Source organism: Diabrotica virgifera, chromosome 9, assembly GCF_917563875.1.
Source record: "Diabrotica virgifera virgifera chromosome 9, PGI_DIABVI_V3a".
In the NCBI taxonomy this organism is placed as follows: Eukaryota; Metazoa; Arthropoda; class Insecta; order Coleoptera; family Chrysomelidae; genus Diabrotica; species Diabrotica virgifera.
In genome coordinates, this window is record NC_065451.1 from 23,747,890 (window position 1) to 23,763,541 (window position 15,652).

The 15,652-nt window shown below is 31.2% G+C and overlaps 1 protein-coding gene across 2 annotated transcripts in view; it reads right to left on the bottom strand.

Annotated features, from left to right (window-relative positions):
• The window catches only part of LOC114324310 (luciferin sulfotransferase-like), a 52,259-nt gene extending 37,423 nt beyond the window's left edge, over positions 1 to 14,836 (bottom strand). Inside the window, exon 1 of one of the 2 annotated variants that reach the window (XM_050661072.1) lies at positions 14,801 to 14,836. The gene's annotated coding sequence lies outside the window, so the exon portion shown is untranslated. Of the gene's footprint in view, positions 1 to 12,084; positions 12,247 to 14,800 lie in introns of those variants that run through there. The other variant, XM_050661071.1, reaches the window with a different exon arrangement.
• Positions 14,837 to 15,652: the final 816 nt, after the last annotated feature.

Consider the following 15,652-nt stretch of genomic DNA (forward strand, 5'->3'; position numbering starts at 1 on the left):
TTGTAGCTCATGAAAAATACGTTCTTATTCGTCTAATTCCAAATCGAATAATTCAACGCGAAATCACCGAAGAAAGAAGCGTTTTTCGGGAAAACCTTATTAACATTTTCAAAGTACCGAAAAAAATCTTATTACTTGTTTTTACAAAAGTTTACAGCATCAAAAATAAACGAGTTATACTGAAAAAAAAATGGCCCCTTTTTTTGGTAAAAAAAATCGTGAAAACCTCCCTCTATTTAGCTCCCTAAATGAAATTAATCGTTTGGCTTTACCATCTATTTAACTGTATGTGTATTGTTTATATGATATGTAAGTTTGATTGGTTTGAAGTGCTTATTTTTGAAAACATTTAGTTTTATAGTAAAAAAAGAAGTTGCTTAAAATCAGTCAATTTATCCATTTCCGGTCTTATCTTGAACGTATGTTTTTTCACCCCCGAGAAGGGGTGACTGTCACCCCCCAAGTAAAAGCAACCAACGGCACAATTTCAACTTTGAAGTGGAGGGTAAGTAGAAACTAAATCCAAATTTTCATGCAATTCGGAGTTGCCCCTGAAAATTACACGGTATCGCCGAATTTCGCGTTCATTTACTGGGCTATATAGTTGTCAGCACAAGTGAGTTACAACCAGTGAACACCAGAGCGTATGGAATCACATTAGAAAGAGTACACAATATTACATATTTGGGCGCCAACGTTAACGATAACTGGGATATAAATAAAGAAATGAGAATACGCATTGAAAAAGCTAGAGCTGCCTTCTATAAACTAAAGAAAATTCTTATTAATAAAGATATCACGTTAAATCTTAAAATCAAATTAATACGCTGCTACACATTCTCCACATTGCTCTATGGCATGGAGAGCTGGACCCTTACAAAGACACTAATGAAAAAATTGGAGGCCTTTGAGATGTGGATGTGGATCTGTCTACGAATATTACGGATCAGTTGGGTTATCAAATAAGAAAATTAAATAGTTTTACATCGAATGAATAAGAGCACAGAAATAACAAAAACAATAACAATTCGAAATTTACAATATTTCGGCTATGTAATGAGACATCTAGAGAGGTATGACCATCTATACCTCATAATAAAGGACAAGATCGCCGGCAGATTTTTTTTTATTTATTTATTTATTGTTTTTACATATGACCTGGCCTCTAGTGACTAATCCAGGTCGTTTTTTCCTGATGGGATTACAGATACTTTTTTATATTTTTACATTTTTTACTAAACTACTAAATCTATTTTTACAATTTATTAACTAATTTGCCATAATCTATTAATTACATTACATTTACAAACAAAACAAATTTAAGTAAACATAAAACATTTTTGGTACCTACCATCAACTCTTTTCTAAGTTATAAAGACAGTCCCTCTATTTTCAGAAGAGAGTTGGTAGTCTTTTTTTAAATTTAATGAATTATTTATTGTATTATTATTTTTATTTATTTACTTTATTTTGAATTATTATTATTATAATTGTAAATATCTTTTTTTGAATTTATATTTTATTTTATTTATTTTAAGTTTATCTTACTTACCTTCATCAGGGTTGGATTATTTGTTGTCTTCTTCTATTATTATAGATTTCTTGTTGTTTTTTAGATATTATTTCTGTTAGATTGTTTAATATTCCAAAATATTCTTCATTTTGTAATATATCTCTTATTTCAATTCTTTCTAATCTTCTTCTCATTTCTCTATGTTCTTCATTTTCTATAGTATTTTCACAATGTAACACTATATGTTCTGGTCTACCTAGTTCTCCACATTCACAATATGCATCATCTTTTAAGTTAAATCTTTCCAAATATGTTGGGTACGGTCCATGTCCTGTTAAAAAGTGTACTAAACCTTGTTTTGGATTAAAATAATTTGGAATGTTTTCTAATATTGGTATAAAATTGTATAAACGTCTAGATTTTGTCGAATTTTCCCATTCATTTTGTCTTTTTCTATTTATTATTTCTTTTAATTCTCTTTTATTTCTTATATCTAATCCTATTATTTGTATTACTTTTTCACATTTTCCTTTTTTTACCCAATAACTACATGCTCTTTTTTGTGTTTCTAAATGCATTGGCATTACTCCAGTTAAAACTGTGAGTGCCTGTGTTGCAGTTTTTCCAAATGCTCCCGTCATTCTTACAAGAAATCTTCTCTGAGCTCTATTTAATTTTTCTGCATTTTTTTTATTTATTAATCTATGTGCCCATACACTTGAACTGTACCCTACAATTGATGCAAGTATTGTACTTAGGTATATTCTCATCTGTCGGAACGAAATTCTATATTACTTCTGTGCTAGACTAGCAATGCTATGCATGATCTTTGTTGACTTTTCACAGACACAACTCATGTGTTTTGTAAATAATTTTTGTTCGTCTATTATAATACCTATCGCCGGAAGAAGTGGCTCAGGCCGAAAACGAACATCATGGCTCCGAAATTTCCGGGAGTGGTATTAAGAGACCACCGCTAATCTGTTTAGAGCTGCCGTAAACAAAGTTATTATTGCTAATATGATCGCCAACTTTTAAAATCGAACAGGGTGAAACAAGAAGAATAGCATAAGGGAGTAATGCAAGACTTTCAATATTATTATCAAGCTGGAAATAGGATCGGTTTTTTATATCGCTTTTTTAAAAATTATCTCATCTTCAGTATGATTTTGTACCTCAAGATATTTATAGTTAAAAAGGACCCAATTCGAGACTATTGTTTATTTTGACTGGACTATTTGTTAGAGTGTCTATCAGTTATCGAAGGCTTTAACTTAAGTATATACTTGAGTGATTTGGAGGGCTAATAATCCAACATACACATACAAATTGCTGATATAGTTTACACTAGTTAATAGGTACAGTAATAAACTGCTACTAGGAGTACAAACAAGCATATCGAGATGGCTTTAGACTTATTTACAAATAGCAGATATATGGCACATACTAGACGTGATGTAATGCCGTTTTGTGAAAACAATTTAGTGAAGGCTTAATGTAATTTTGGAAATGAAACTCTGGCAAAATCATTGATAAAAGTTACACAAAAGGAAAAGTCTTTTTTCCTTTTGTGAAACGTCTGGAAAATATTGAATTGTCTTATTAAAAGAAATTTTATATAACAATGAATAATATTGTATTTATTGTTATTATTTGTAAAAATAAATATTAATATGCATTGTCGCCACTACTGTTGTTCAACACATACTCTGAAGAAATTATTAAGAGAGCCCTAGAGGAGAAATTAAGGTTAATGGAGCACCAATTGTTAGAAATAATAGGTATGTGGACGATACTGTCATAATTGTGGAGAACCTCAATGACATCCAGAAACCAATAAATAAGATAGTTGATAGATAGGTATCAATAAAAACGAAGAAAGCCAAATTTATAAGTATAAAGTTATTAAAAACCCAAGATAATGATAGTTTAGGCGCCAAATAGAGGTCACAAGGTAATTAGGTAAAAGTATATTTAGTGGAGTCACTGAAGGTGGATATAAGCTATTACCTCCTATTTCGTTGAACCTCCATCGATTTGCATGAAAATTGGTGAGTTGTTAGAGGATATCTCAAGGAACAAAGGTGACGCCAACTTGCGCTTTTAACCTGGGGGTGGATGCAACCCTTTCTCGGGGGTGAAAATTATTTTATTAAAAATAACCCCATAATTCGATAGAGGGACAAATTTCAAGCAAAATTTGTTATATAAAGTTATTAAAATACATCAAAACTTTTTGAGTTATTAGAGATCAAAGATTTTAATTTTTCTTGAGAAAAATGCATGTTTTTAACCAATTTTTCATCAATAACTTATAAAGTGTAGGTTTTTACAGAAAAGTTATTATTATCAAAATTGAAGTTAATAAAAAATGAAATAAATCCCCTACTAGAAAAACCTTTTAATGTTAACTAAAAGTTAGTTATAGGTAATTTAATATATATTTTTTTCAGCGAGTAAAAAACTGTAAGTATTCAAACTGAAATAACGGGAAATTGATGCATTTTATAACAAAAACTTATTAAACGTTTGTCAAAGTACTTAAAAATACCCGTGTTGAGCTGGCCCCCCCCCACTTGCAAAAATTAAAAAACAAATAGCCCTGATTTATGAGCTATTTATGAGCTCTCATATTCCGCAAACTAAAAATTTTGAGCTCGTTCCACTGAGCAGGAATTTAATACCCTAGTGGGGGGGGGGGCTGAGTCAGCCCCCCACTACTTAAAAATAGGAATATTGAATCGGTTTTTGCGGCAGAATTACGAGCTATTTATCAGCTCTTGAAATTATATACTTTCGATTTTTGAGCTCATCCCCTTCACCCCCAAACAACCCTTTAATTGATTTAACTTAAGAGAAAGATGCTGAGAAAACTTAAAATATATCGTATTGCGGATATAATTCATATATCTTATATACTCTAAGAATAAACTATTAAATCAAGAGCATTTCGATTATTGAGCTACAACCCCTTCGCAAGAAAACCACCCTATCTTCCCGGCTTAAGAGAAAGTTGTACTTAAAATGCATTAAACTAATTATTTGACGACTACATACCATTTAATAATTTATAACCTTCCAAATTACGCGCATTTAGATCAGTAAATTGCAATTTATTTTGTATAGTGCAGTCACTGAAGGTAAAAATCAACGATTACCTTCAATTTCGGTGAACCTTCATCGATTTTCACGAAAATTGGTCAGTAGTTAGAGGATACGTCAAGAAACAAAGGTGACATGGTACCACCTTGCGCCTTTACCCTGAGGGTGGATACCGCCCCTTCTCGGGGGTGAAAATTATTTTATAAAAAATAAATGCACAAATCAATAAAAGAACAAATTAAAAGCAAAATTTATTATATAAAGTTAATAAAATAAGTCAATACTTTTTAAGTTATTAAAGATCAAAGATTTTAATTATTTGTGAAAAAAATGCATGTTTTGAAGAGGTTTTTTGTAAATCACTGAAAAACTTTAAGTTTTTACAAAAAAGTTAATAGTAGTTTAAATCGTATAGCTTATATTCTAAGAATAAACTCTTAAATCACGCGTCTTTCGATTATAGAGCTACAACCCCTTCGCAAGAAAACGACCCCATATTCCCGGCTTAAGAGAGAGTTGTTCTTAAAATAATTTAAATTAATTATTTGGCGACTACATATCGTTTAATAATTTATGAGCTTGCAAAATATACGCATCTCAATTATTGAATTGCCATTTTCTTTCTATAGTGTAGTCACTGAAGGTAAAAATCAACTATTACCTTCGATTTCGGTAAATCGCCATTTATTTTCACGAATTGACAATAAGAACTTGGGGTTTTAGCCTGGGGTATATGTCACCCCTTCTCGGGAGTGAAAATTGCTTAATTAAAAATAACCCCACAAATCGAGAGAGGGACAAATTGTAAGCAAAATTTGTTATATAATGTGATTAAAATAAATCAATACCTTTTGAGTTATTAAAGATCAAATATTTTAATTTTTGGAAAGAAAATGCATGCTTTAGAGCGATTTTTCATAAATGACTATAAAACTGTAAGTTCTTACAAAAAAGTTTTCATCACTAAAATTGAAGCTAATAAAAAATATAATAAATTGCTTACTTGAAAAACCCTTTAATGTTAATTTAAAGTGAGTTATTGGTAATTAAATGTATATTTTTTCCGCGACTGTTCAAATCTAATGGTTCATGCTTAAATAACGGGAAAGAGATGCATTTTATAACACTTAGTTACTAAACACTTGTCAAAGTACTTAGAAATACCTATGAAAAATAAGATCCAGAAAAAGTTGATAGTATCAAAATCCGCTCACCAATTTTCGTGAAAATGAATGGAGATTTACCGAAATCGAAGGTCATAGTTGATTTTTACCTTCAGTGACTGCACTATAGAAAGAAAATGGCAATTCAATAATTGAGATGCGTATATTTTGCGAGCTCATAAATTATTAAACAATATATAGTCGACAAATAATTAATTTAAATTATTTTAAGTACAACCCTCTTTTAAGCCGGGAATATGGGATGGTTTTCTTGCGAAGGGGTTGTAGCTCAATAATCGAAATGCTCTTGATTTAATAGTTTATTCTTAGAGTATATAAGCTATAGGAATTATATTCGCAATACGATATATTTTAAGTTTTCTCAGCATCTTTCTCTTAAGTTAAATCAATTAAAGGGTTGTTTGGAGGTGAAGGGGATGAGCTCAAAAATCGAAACTATATAATTTCAAGAGCTCATAAATAGCTCGTAATTCTGCCGCAAAAACCGATTCAATATTCCTATTTTTAAGTAGTGGGGGGGGCTGACTCAGCCCCCCCCCCACTAGGGTATTAAATTCCTGCTCAGTGAAACGAGCTCAAAATTTTTAGTTTGCGGAATGAGAGCTCATAAATAGCTCATAAATCAGGGCTATTTGTTTTTTAATTTTTGCAAGTGGGGGGGGGGGCAGCTCAACACGGGTCTTAAAAATATCTATCAAATGAGCCCCCTAACATGTTGATAGCGTTAAAATTTATGCTCGAAAATTTTTTCAAAATTTATCTTTTAAAAATTTTTCCAAAAAAAGTTTTTGTTTTTTTTAATAACTCCGTTCGTGTTTACGATATCAGGATCATCTAAAAAACGTTTAAAAGTTAATGTCAAGTGCTATTTTAGTACGTTAAACCTAATCATCTAAACCCCTTACTTTTTTAAAAAATAAAAGGTTAAATGACCCCGGTTGCATGGTTCCCACAGCAAAATTTAAGATTTAAACGTTTCTATCTCGGTTATTTTCTATCATATAGAAATAGTAAAACAGGTAAAATATTTGGCACAGAAAAAGCTAAAATTTGGATTTATATAATTTTTTACGTATATTGAGTATTTTTGGAGGTACCTATTATCAAAAGAATATGAGAATTACAATAATTTTAAAAATTATGATTTTTATTAATTATATCTTTTTTTTTTCAAAAATATGCATTCTAAACCGGTCAAAATTATTGAAAACATTGCTTATGCTAATATAAAGATGTTCTTGTAAGGATTACTATAAATTTTAATTTTTGTGGAAATGGCGTATGTTTTATTTTTCACTTTTTCCTAAAAAAATCGAAACGGTTTTTTATTTTCCTTAAAACTTGCTTAATTTTGACGCTATTACCTTGTTCTGAAGCTCATTTGATAGGTATTCCAAAGTACTTTGACAAATCTATAGCAGGAATATTTTATACATTGCATAGTTTTCCCGTTATTTAAGTTTGAATACTTAGATTTGAGTACTCGTCGAAAAAAATACACATTCAATTGCCAATGACTTACTTTGAACTAACATTAGTTTAGTTCTTTATATGAGGAGTGTATTCAAATTTTTATTATCTTCAATTTCAGTAAGAATAACTTTTTTTTTAAAGCTTATAATTTTTGGTTTATACGTGAAAACCCGATTTAAAACATGCATTTTTTACGAAAAAATAAAATCTTTGGTCTTTAATAACTCAAAAAGTGTTGATTTATTTTAATAACTTTATATAACAAATTTTGCCTATAATTTTTCCCTCAATGGACTTATGGTATTATTTTTATTAAAATAATTTTCACCCCCGAGAAGGGGTGACATCTACTCCCAAGGTGAAAGCGCAAGTTGGCATTATGTCACTTTTGTTCCTTGAGGTATCCGCTAATTACTCACCAATTTTCATGAAAATCAATGGAGGTTTAACGAAATCGGAGATGAAAACCTTCAGTGACTGCACTAATTGAACAATGTGAATTATTTTAAAATTTGAGCTTTTTCTGCAGCTGGACTTGTTCTTAGATTTACTCTTGCTTTAAGTCTTTCGAAATAGGAATATTTTTTCATAGATTAATTTAGCATATAAATGTTCAATTTTTACTTTTTTATGAAAGTAATTAAAATATTGCTCTTATTTGGGAACTTAGCTAATTTTATTTTCAAACTTTATCTCTTTCGCCTAAGTAATCTACATATCGAATTATTAGGGCAGAAAATGTAAAATCAGAATTATTACAAAAATAGTCCATTCTTTCACGGTTTTTGCTCTAAATTTTAAAGAACCGCTTGGATTGACATGAAATTTGGCATACGCATAGCTTACATGTCAAAGAAAAAAAGTGATATTGTGCCGATGTGTGCTTTTGCCCTGGGGGTGACTTTCACCCTCTCTTGGAGGTGAAAAAATATATGTCCAAAATAAGTCCGGAAATGGATAAACTGACTAATTTTAAGTAATTTTTGTTCTATAGAGCTTTTTCGCCAAGTCAACACTTTTCGAGTTATTTGCGAGTGAATATGTTCATTGTTCAACAAAATAACTACATTTTTAGCCGGTTTTTCGCAAATTACTCAAAAAGTAAGTATTTTGTCGAAAAAAACGTTCTTAGGAAAAATATAGCCTGTAAAAAAGTAAAAAAAATGGTGTACGCGTTAGGTCTCTGGACCTCGGAAAACCAGAGTTATAGTCAATGAAAAATAGATTCATAATCACCAAATTTCTAATAGAATATTTCGAAGTGAAATATCCAAAAAATTAAGCACTTTTTGGGAAAAACCCATTATAACTTTTTTAAAGTGGTTAAAAAAAGCTTTATTTTTGTTTTTTTAAAAAGTTTTTAGCATTAAATTTAAGCAAGTTACGCTCAAAATAAAGTTGGTCGCTTTTGTTTTGGCAAAAAAGAATTGGGAAGACCACCCCCTAATTAGCAACTTAAATGAAATTAATCGTTACCGCTCCACAAATTATTTTTTCTACAACCACTATTCAAAGTGCACTTTTCTGCACGGTTTTATGTTAGCAAACTTGATATTTTCTCACAGTATAAGATATTTGACATTAGTGTGCAGAAAAGTGACGTTTCTGTGCCGCAAAGTGACGTTTCTGTGCCGCAAAGTTCTTTTCTGCACAGTTGACTACCTCATTCTGAGTAACGTTATATTCTGTTTACATCCGTGGACTACCGCATTCTGAGTAACGTTATATTCTGTTTACATCCGTGGTTAAACTTTAGACAAATATATAACCTATAAGACAATTATTATATTTAACTATAGCATAGAAACTAAATTATGGATGTTACAACTGTTTTATTTTACAATTTTATTCTTATTAAACATTTTATAATTATCAAATAACCAATAAGGATTTAGCAAACCTGTGCAAGAGACGTCGAATGAAGTAGGTTTTGTGTAAATCCGTGACTGCATAAATATAATGTCAATAATGTGTAATAATTGTTTAAATTTAAACAAATTAAGGCAGTGCATTAATTTTTTAACTGATTTCTGTGCAATTTATTTGGGTATAAGGAATTTAAATTGATTAGTAGGTATTAATTAAATACAGTTTAAAATTTATCACATAGGTACCTATTATAATTAATCGTCGTTTGGAAATTGTGATTTTTATTTTTAGGAAAAACTGTGCTTGTAGAAAAAGTATAGTGTGAAACACGTGCAGAAAGGTAATTTCTCACTCGTTTGAATTGCGGCACTCGCTTGCGCTCGTACCGCAACTTTTCAAACTCGTGAGAAATTAATACCTTTCTGCACTTGTTGCACAATATACTATTACTTATGCTGTGTTTTTATGATCTGTAAGTTTCATCGATTCAAAGTGCTTATTTTGGAAAGAATTTGGTTTTAAAATAAAATTTTTTAAAATTTTAATTTTGAAAAATATGGTTTTTTTCAAAATAACTTGAAAATTGTTAGAGACACCAAAAAAACTCGAAAAACAAAAAAAATCAGCATTGATTTTCTGAATATCATGTATTTTTTTGTTTTTCTGTTAGACAAAAATTTATTGAGATTTGGTGTTTCTAAATTTGCATACATTCGTGATGAGTGACGCGTTCAACTCCTTTAACTACAACCCTTTTAAAAATAAGGACTTTGAACTGATAAAACTTACAGATCATATTCTAACGTGCTATGTACTAAGAGTATAAGTCTTCTTCTTAACGTGCCCTATCAAGTCCGCTTGACGTTGGCGATTAATATGGCGAAACTGTCTCTGTCTCGAGCTATTCTAAATAGGTGTTCTGCTTTCTTTATTCTTGTCCACTCCCGGATATTCTTCAACCAAGAGGCCTGCTTTCTACCAATTCCTCTGCGTCCTTCGATTTTACCCATCATAATAAGTTGGAGAATATTATACCGGTCTCCCCTTACCACGTGTCCAAAATAGGCCATCTTTCTATATTTGATGTTATCAAGCAGCTCGCGGGTAACATTTGCTCTCTTAAGGACTGCCACATTTGTCAGCATAGCCGTCCATGGTATTTTTAGAATACGTCTGTGCAGCCACATTTCAAAGGCCTCCAAACGGTTAATGGTGGATATTTTTAATGTCCATGCTTCGACACCATACAAGAGGACTGACCAAATGTAGCATTTAATCATGCGCTTTCGAAGTTGAAGTTGCAAGGTATCATTACAGAAGAATGACCTCATTTTTAAAAATGTCGTGCGGGCTATCTCGATTCTACATTTTATCTCTTTATCTGGATCTAGTTGTTCAGTAATATGGCAACCAAGATATTTAAAACTGGGTACTCTTTGAATCATATGACCATCAACATATAACCGTGAATCTTGATGGGCCAAACGGCTAAATACCATGTACTTTGTTTTTGAACAGTTTATATTTAGGCCAAACTCTCTTCCCACTCTGTCAATGGCATTTAAAAGGTGTTGTAATCCATTCATATCATCACTTAAAATAACTGTATCGTCTGCATATCTGATTGTATTTATCAGAATTCCATTAACCTTCACACCCCATTCCAAATTATGCAGCGCTTCCTTAAATATTCTATCTGAATACAAATTGAACAACAGTGGGGACAGTATACAATCCTGTCTGACGCCTCTTTGTATTTTGCATATTTCTGTTGATTTTCCATTTATGCAAGCTGTCGCTGTTTGACGCCAGTATAATTTTTCTATGATTCGTACATCTTGACTATCAACTCCTTTATCCTTTAGTATTTTAATTAATTTGTGATGTTTTACTCGATCAAAGGCCTTCTTATAGTCAATAAAAAGAGTATAAGTCATAAAAAGGATTTTTCGGGATTCTTCTATATTTTGAATTATATAATTAATAAGGTATTACCAAAGTAGAAAGTAAAATAGTTAATTACTAATTTATTAATCATATTTCGTCACCATTTTGATATTTAGTTGTAGTAGTTATTTCATCAGTGGTAAAAAAGACTTTGAAAAGTCCTAATAAAAAATTTGCATTTTTGACTTATACTCTTAATACATAGCACATATTATAAACAATACATACACGGGTAAAGAAACTTATGAAGTCGTAACGATTAAGTTCATTTGAGATACTAATTAGGGGGTGATTTTCCCGATTTTTTTACCAAAAAAAAGGGACTAACTTTATTTTAAGCGTAACTTGTTTACTTTTGATGCTAGACATTTTTTTTATAAAACAAAAATGAAGCTATTTTTAAACACTTTAAATAAGTTGTAATGAGTTTTCCCCGAAATGTGCTTCATTTTTGGTTATATCACGTTAAAATATTGCATTTGGAATTTGACGAATATGGATTTATTTTTAATTAGCTATAACTCTGCTTCTGCTAGGTACAGAAACGTGATATTACACCATTTTTTAAAATTTTTTACAGGCTATATTTTTGCTATAAATGTTTTTTCGACAAAATACGTACTATTTGAGTTATTTGCAAAAAACCGTCTAAAAGTGTGGTTATTTTGTTGAAAAAATGAACATATTCACTTGCAAATAACTCGAAAAGTGTTGACTTAGTGAAAAAACTCTATAGAACAAAAGTTACTTAAAATTAATCAGTTTATCAATTTCCGGACTTACTTTGGACGAATACTTTTTCACTCCCAAGAGGGGGTGAAAAGCACCCCCGGAGCAAAAGCACATATCGGCACAATATCACTTTTTTTCTTTGACTTGTTAGCTATGTGTATGCCAAATTTCATGTCAATCCAAGTGGTTCTTTAAAATTTAGACGTTTTGCAATATTTTACCGTTAAAGAACGGACTAAAAGTAATTAAAAATAATTTAAATACCTCGTTAATTTGTAGGTAACTATTTAAAATACTTTCTTGGTGGCACTTTTACTTCACAATCACCTAAAGCGCAACAACACAGTTCATTTAGTCGAGTACCTTCTACAATAATAATTTGATTACATTCTAACGCCACTTCTCGAGGAGAAGAGAAAACGTATCTCTGAATAAAAAATTAAGTGACTGCGGATCTATTTCAGAACAATAAATTTACTTTCACGACTAAATCGCAATCCTGAGATCTTAGACCAGGGTATTGAGGAAAAAATAAATCGAGTTTTAAATACAACACCTAGAGCAGGGGGTCACCAAATATATTTCCTGGGGGTCCGTTTCGAAAACCTATGACACTTCCGGGGTCCGAAGTTAACACTACCTGTCTGGTTGTTACAATTCGGTAAACAAATCAGAAGGGTGCAGTGCGAAATTTTTAGGCAGAAATTGTTTTCAATAGTTTTTTAATAAATCCAATACATCACCTTTTTTACTTCCGAAAATACGTTTTTAGCATTTTTGGGCCTAGTCCGTTCTTTCGGTAAAATATTGCAAAATCTCTAAATTTTAAAGAACCGCTTGGATTGACATGAAATTTGGCATACATATAGCTAACAAGTCAAAGAAAAAAAGTGATATTGTGCCGATATGTGCTTTTGCCCTGGGGGTGCTTTTCACCCCCTTTTGGGGGTGAAAAAAATATTCGTCCAAAGAAAGTCAGGAAATGGATAAACTGGCTAATAAAATAGTAAATAATATATAAAAAAAAGTTTATTGCATGTATTATAATTATTTTTTTCTACGAGCGTGCAAAAATGTCTACTTTCGCGCACGCATTTTAGTTTAGAAAGTTCACTTTTCCGCACGCGTGTTACTTTTCCGCACGCGTGTTAATTTAGATATGTTAATATGGCCTTAAAGTAATTATAATACATGCAATAAACTAATATTTAGATATTATTTACTAATTTGTTTCAAATATATCTTATTGTGTACCTGTTTAATGAAATTAACGCGACAATTCGATGAAATAAAATTATGTTGACATAATATTCGAAAGTCAAATCGGTAGACAATAACAGTCGTTTTGGATCATCGTCATGGAAACCAAGATCGTCGTCATGCTAACTAATTATATTGAAAGTTTGGTTTTGACAACCTTGTCAAAGAATTAATTTGTGTATGTATATTCATATTAATTAAATTAATTGATTAAGATTTGGTAATTTTTTAAAGACTCTTTGGTAAGACTTTTAAAGAAAAAATATTGTTCCTAACTCTTGCAGAAAGTCTCTTTTCCGCACTCGACTGCTTGCCGAACTCCCGCTTCGCGTCGTTCGGCAAACTGCAGTCGCGTGCGGAAAAGAATGACTTTCTGCACTTGTTAGGAAAATAACTATAAGGCCATATTAAAATATCTACACGCGTGCGGAAAAGTAAAACGCTTGCGGGAAAGTGAAACTTTCTAAACTATAACGCGTGCGCGAAAGTAAACATTTTTGCACGCTCGTAGAAAAATAATAATGTACACATGAATTTTCATGCTTCGAAAATGCTCATTTTCGCATTTTTCAGTTTATAAATCGCTTAAAACTTGAAATCTATCAAGTTTTGGGAAAAATGACAGAAAATATTTTTTGTTTAAGATGACTAGTCCATTCCTTCACGGTTTTTGCTCTAAATTTTAAAGAACCGCTTGGATTGACATGAAATTTGGCATACCTATAGCTTACATGTCAAAGAAAAAAAGTGATATTGTGCCGATGTGTGCTTTTGCCCTGGGGGTGACCTTCACCCCCTCTTGTGGGTGAAAAAATATATGTGCAAAATAAGTCCGGAAATGGGTAAACTGACTAATTTTAAGTAACTTTTGTTCTATAGAGTTTTTCACCAAGTCAACACTTTTCGAGATATTTGCGAGTGAATATGTTCATTTTTCAACAAAATAATCACGCTTTTAGACGGTTTTTCGCAAATAACTCAAATAGTAAGTATTTTGTCGAAAAAACATTCTTAGCAATAATATAGCCTGTAAAAATTAAAAAAAAAAATGGTGTATATATCACGTCTCTACACCTAGTCGAAGCAGAGTTATAGCTAATGAAAAATAGGTTCATACTCGTCAAATTTCAAATGGAATATTTTAACGTGAAATAACCAAAATTGAAACACATTTCGGGGAAGACTCATTACAACTTATTTAAAGTGTTTAAAAAAAGCTTCATTTTTGTTTTATAAAAAAAATTTCTAGCATCAAAATTAAACAAGTTACGCTCAAAATAAAGTTAGTCCCTTTTGGTTTTGGTAAAAAAATCGAGAAAATCACCCCTAATTAGTATCTTAAATAAACTTAATCGTTACGACTTCACAAGTTTCTTGACTCGTGTATATATTATTTATATGATCCGTAAGTTTCATCGGTTCAAAGTCCTGAAAAGGCTGTTGTACGCTAGGGCTTCTAGTCGTCCACAGTGTGGCGTATTTCTTGCGCCAGGGTACAGAAAACGACTGTATGTTTTCTCAGATGATGTGTGATTCCTTCGAAAGTGGTTGTATTTCTATGGGTACTGGTTAAAATTTATTGTTTAATGAGTCAGACACTTCTAGTGTTTTAATATGAATGTATTATTATTATCAAAACATTATTCGAATGGTACATGTCAATGTTAAACAATGTTTGAACCATTTATTTGCTCTGTGGTGATGGAAACGTACAACTTACAGTTTGACGTCGTGTGTGCTCTGAAAGGCCGACCGCCTCGGCCGACGATTGAAGGTATAAGAGGTCGTATTTTTAGCGTGCAGGTCTATCGTAAGTTCAAAAGTTCACCAAAACAAGTCAGGTGTTGGCGTTACGGGGGGACAGGGGTATGGGCGTTGTTGCCAGATAAAATGGTTGAGTAAATTCAAACAGGCTGTAGTTAAAGGGGGTTGAACGAGTCACTGATTACGAATGTATGCAAATTTAGAAACACCAAATCTTAATCAATTTTTGTCTAACAGAAAAACAAAGAAATATATGATATTCAGAAAAGCAAATCTGACATTTTTTTTTGTTTTTCGAGATTTTTGGTAGGTATCTCTAACAATTTTTAAGTTATTTTGAAAAAAAGCATATTTTTCATAATTTAAATTTTTAAAAATTTTACTTTGAAACCAAATTTTTTCAAAAATAAGCACTTTGAATCGATAAAACTTACAGATCATATAAACACAACATAAGTAAAATAATTTGTGGAGCGGTAACGATTAATTTCATTTAAGTTGCTAATTAGACGGTGGTCTTCCCGATTTTTTTTTTGCAAAAACAAAAGGGACCAACTTTATTTTGAGCGTAACTTGCTTAAATTTAATGCTAGAAACTTTTTGTAAAAACAGAAATAAATCTTTTTTTAAACACTTTAAAAAAGTTATAATAGATTTTCCCCAAAAAGTGCTTAATTTTTTGGATATTTCACGTCGAAATATTCTATTTGAAATTTGGTGAATATGAATCTATTTTTCATTGGTTATAACTCTGGTTCTACGAGATCCAGAGACTTAACGCGTACACCATTTTTTCTACTTTTTTATA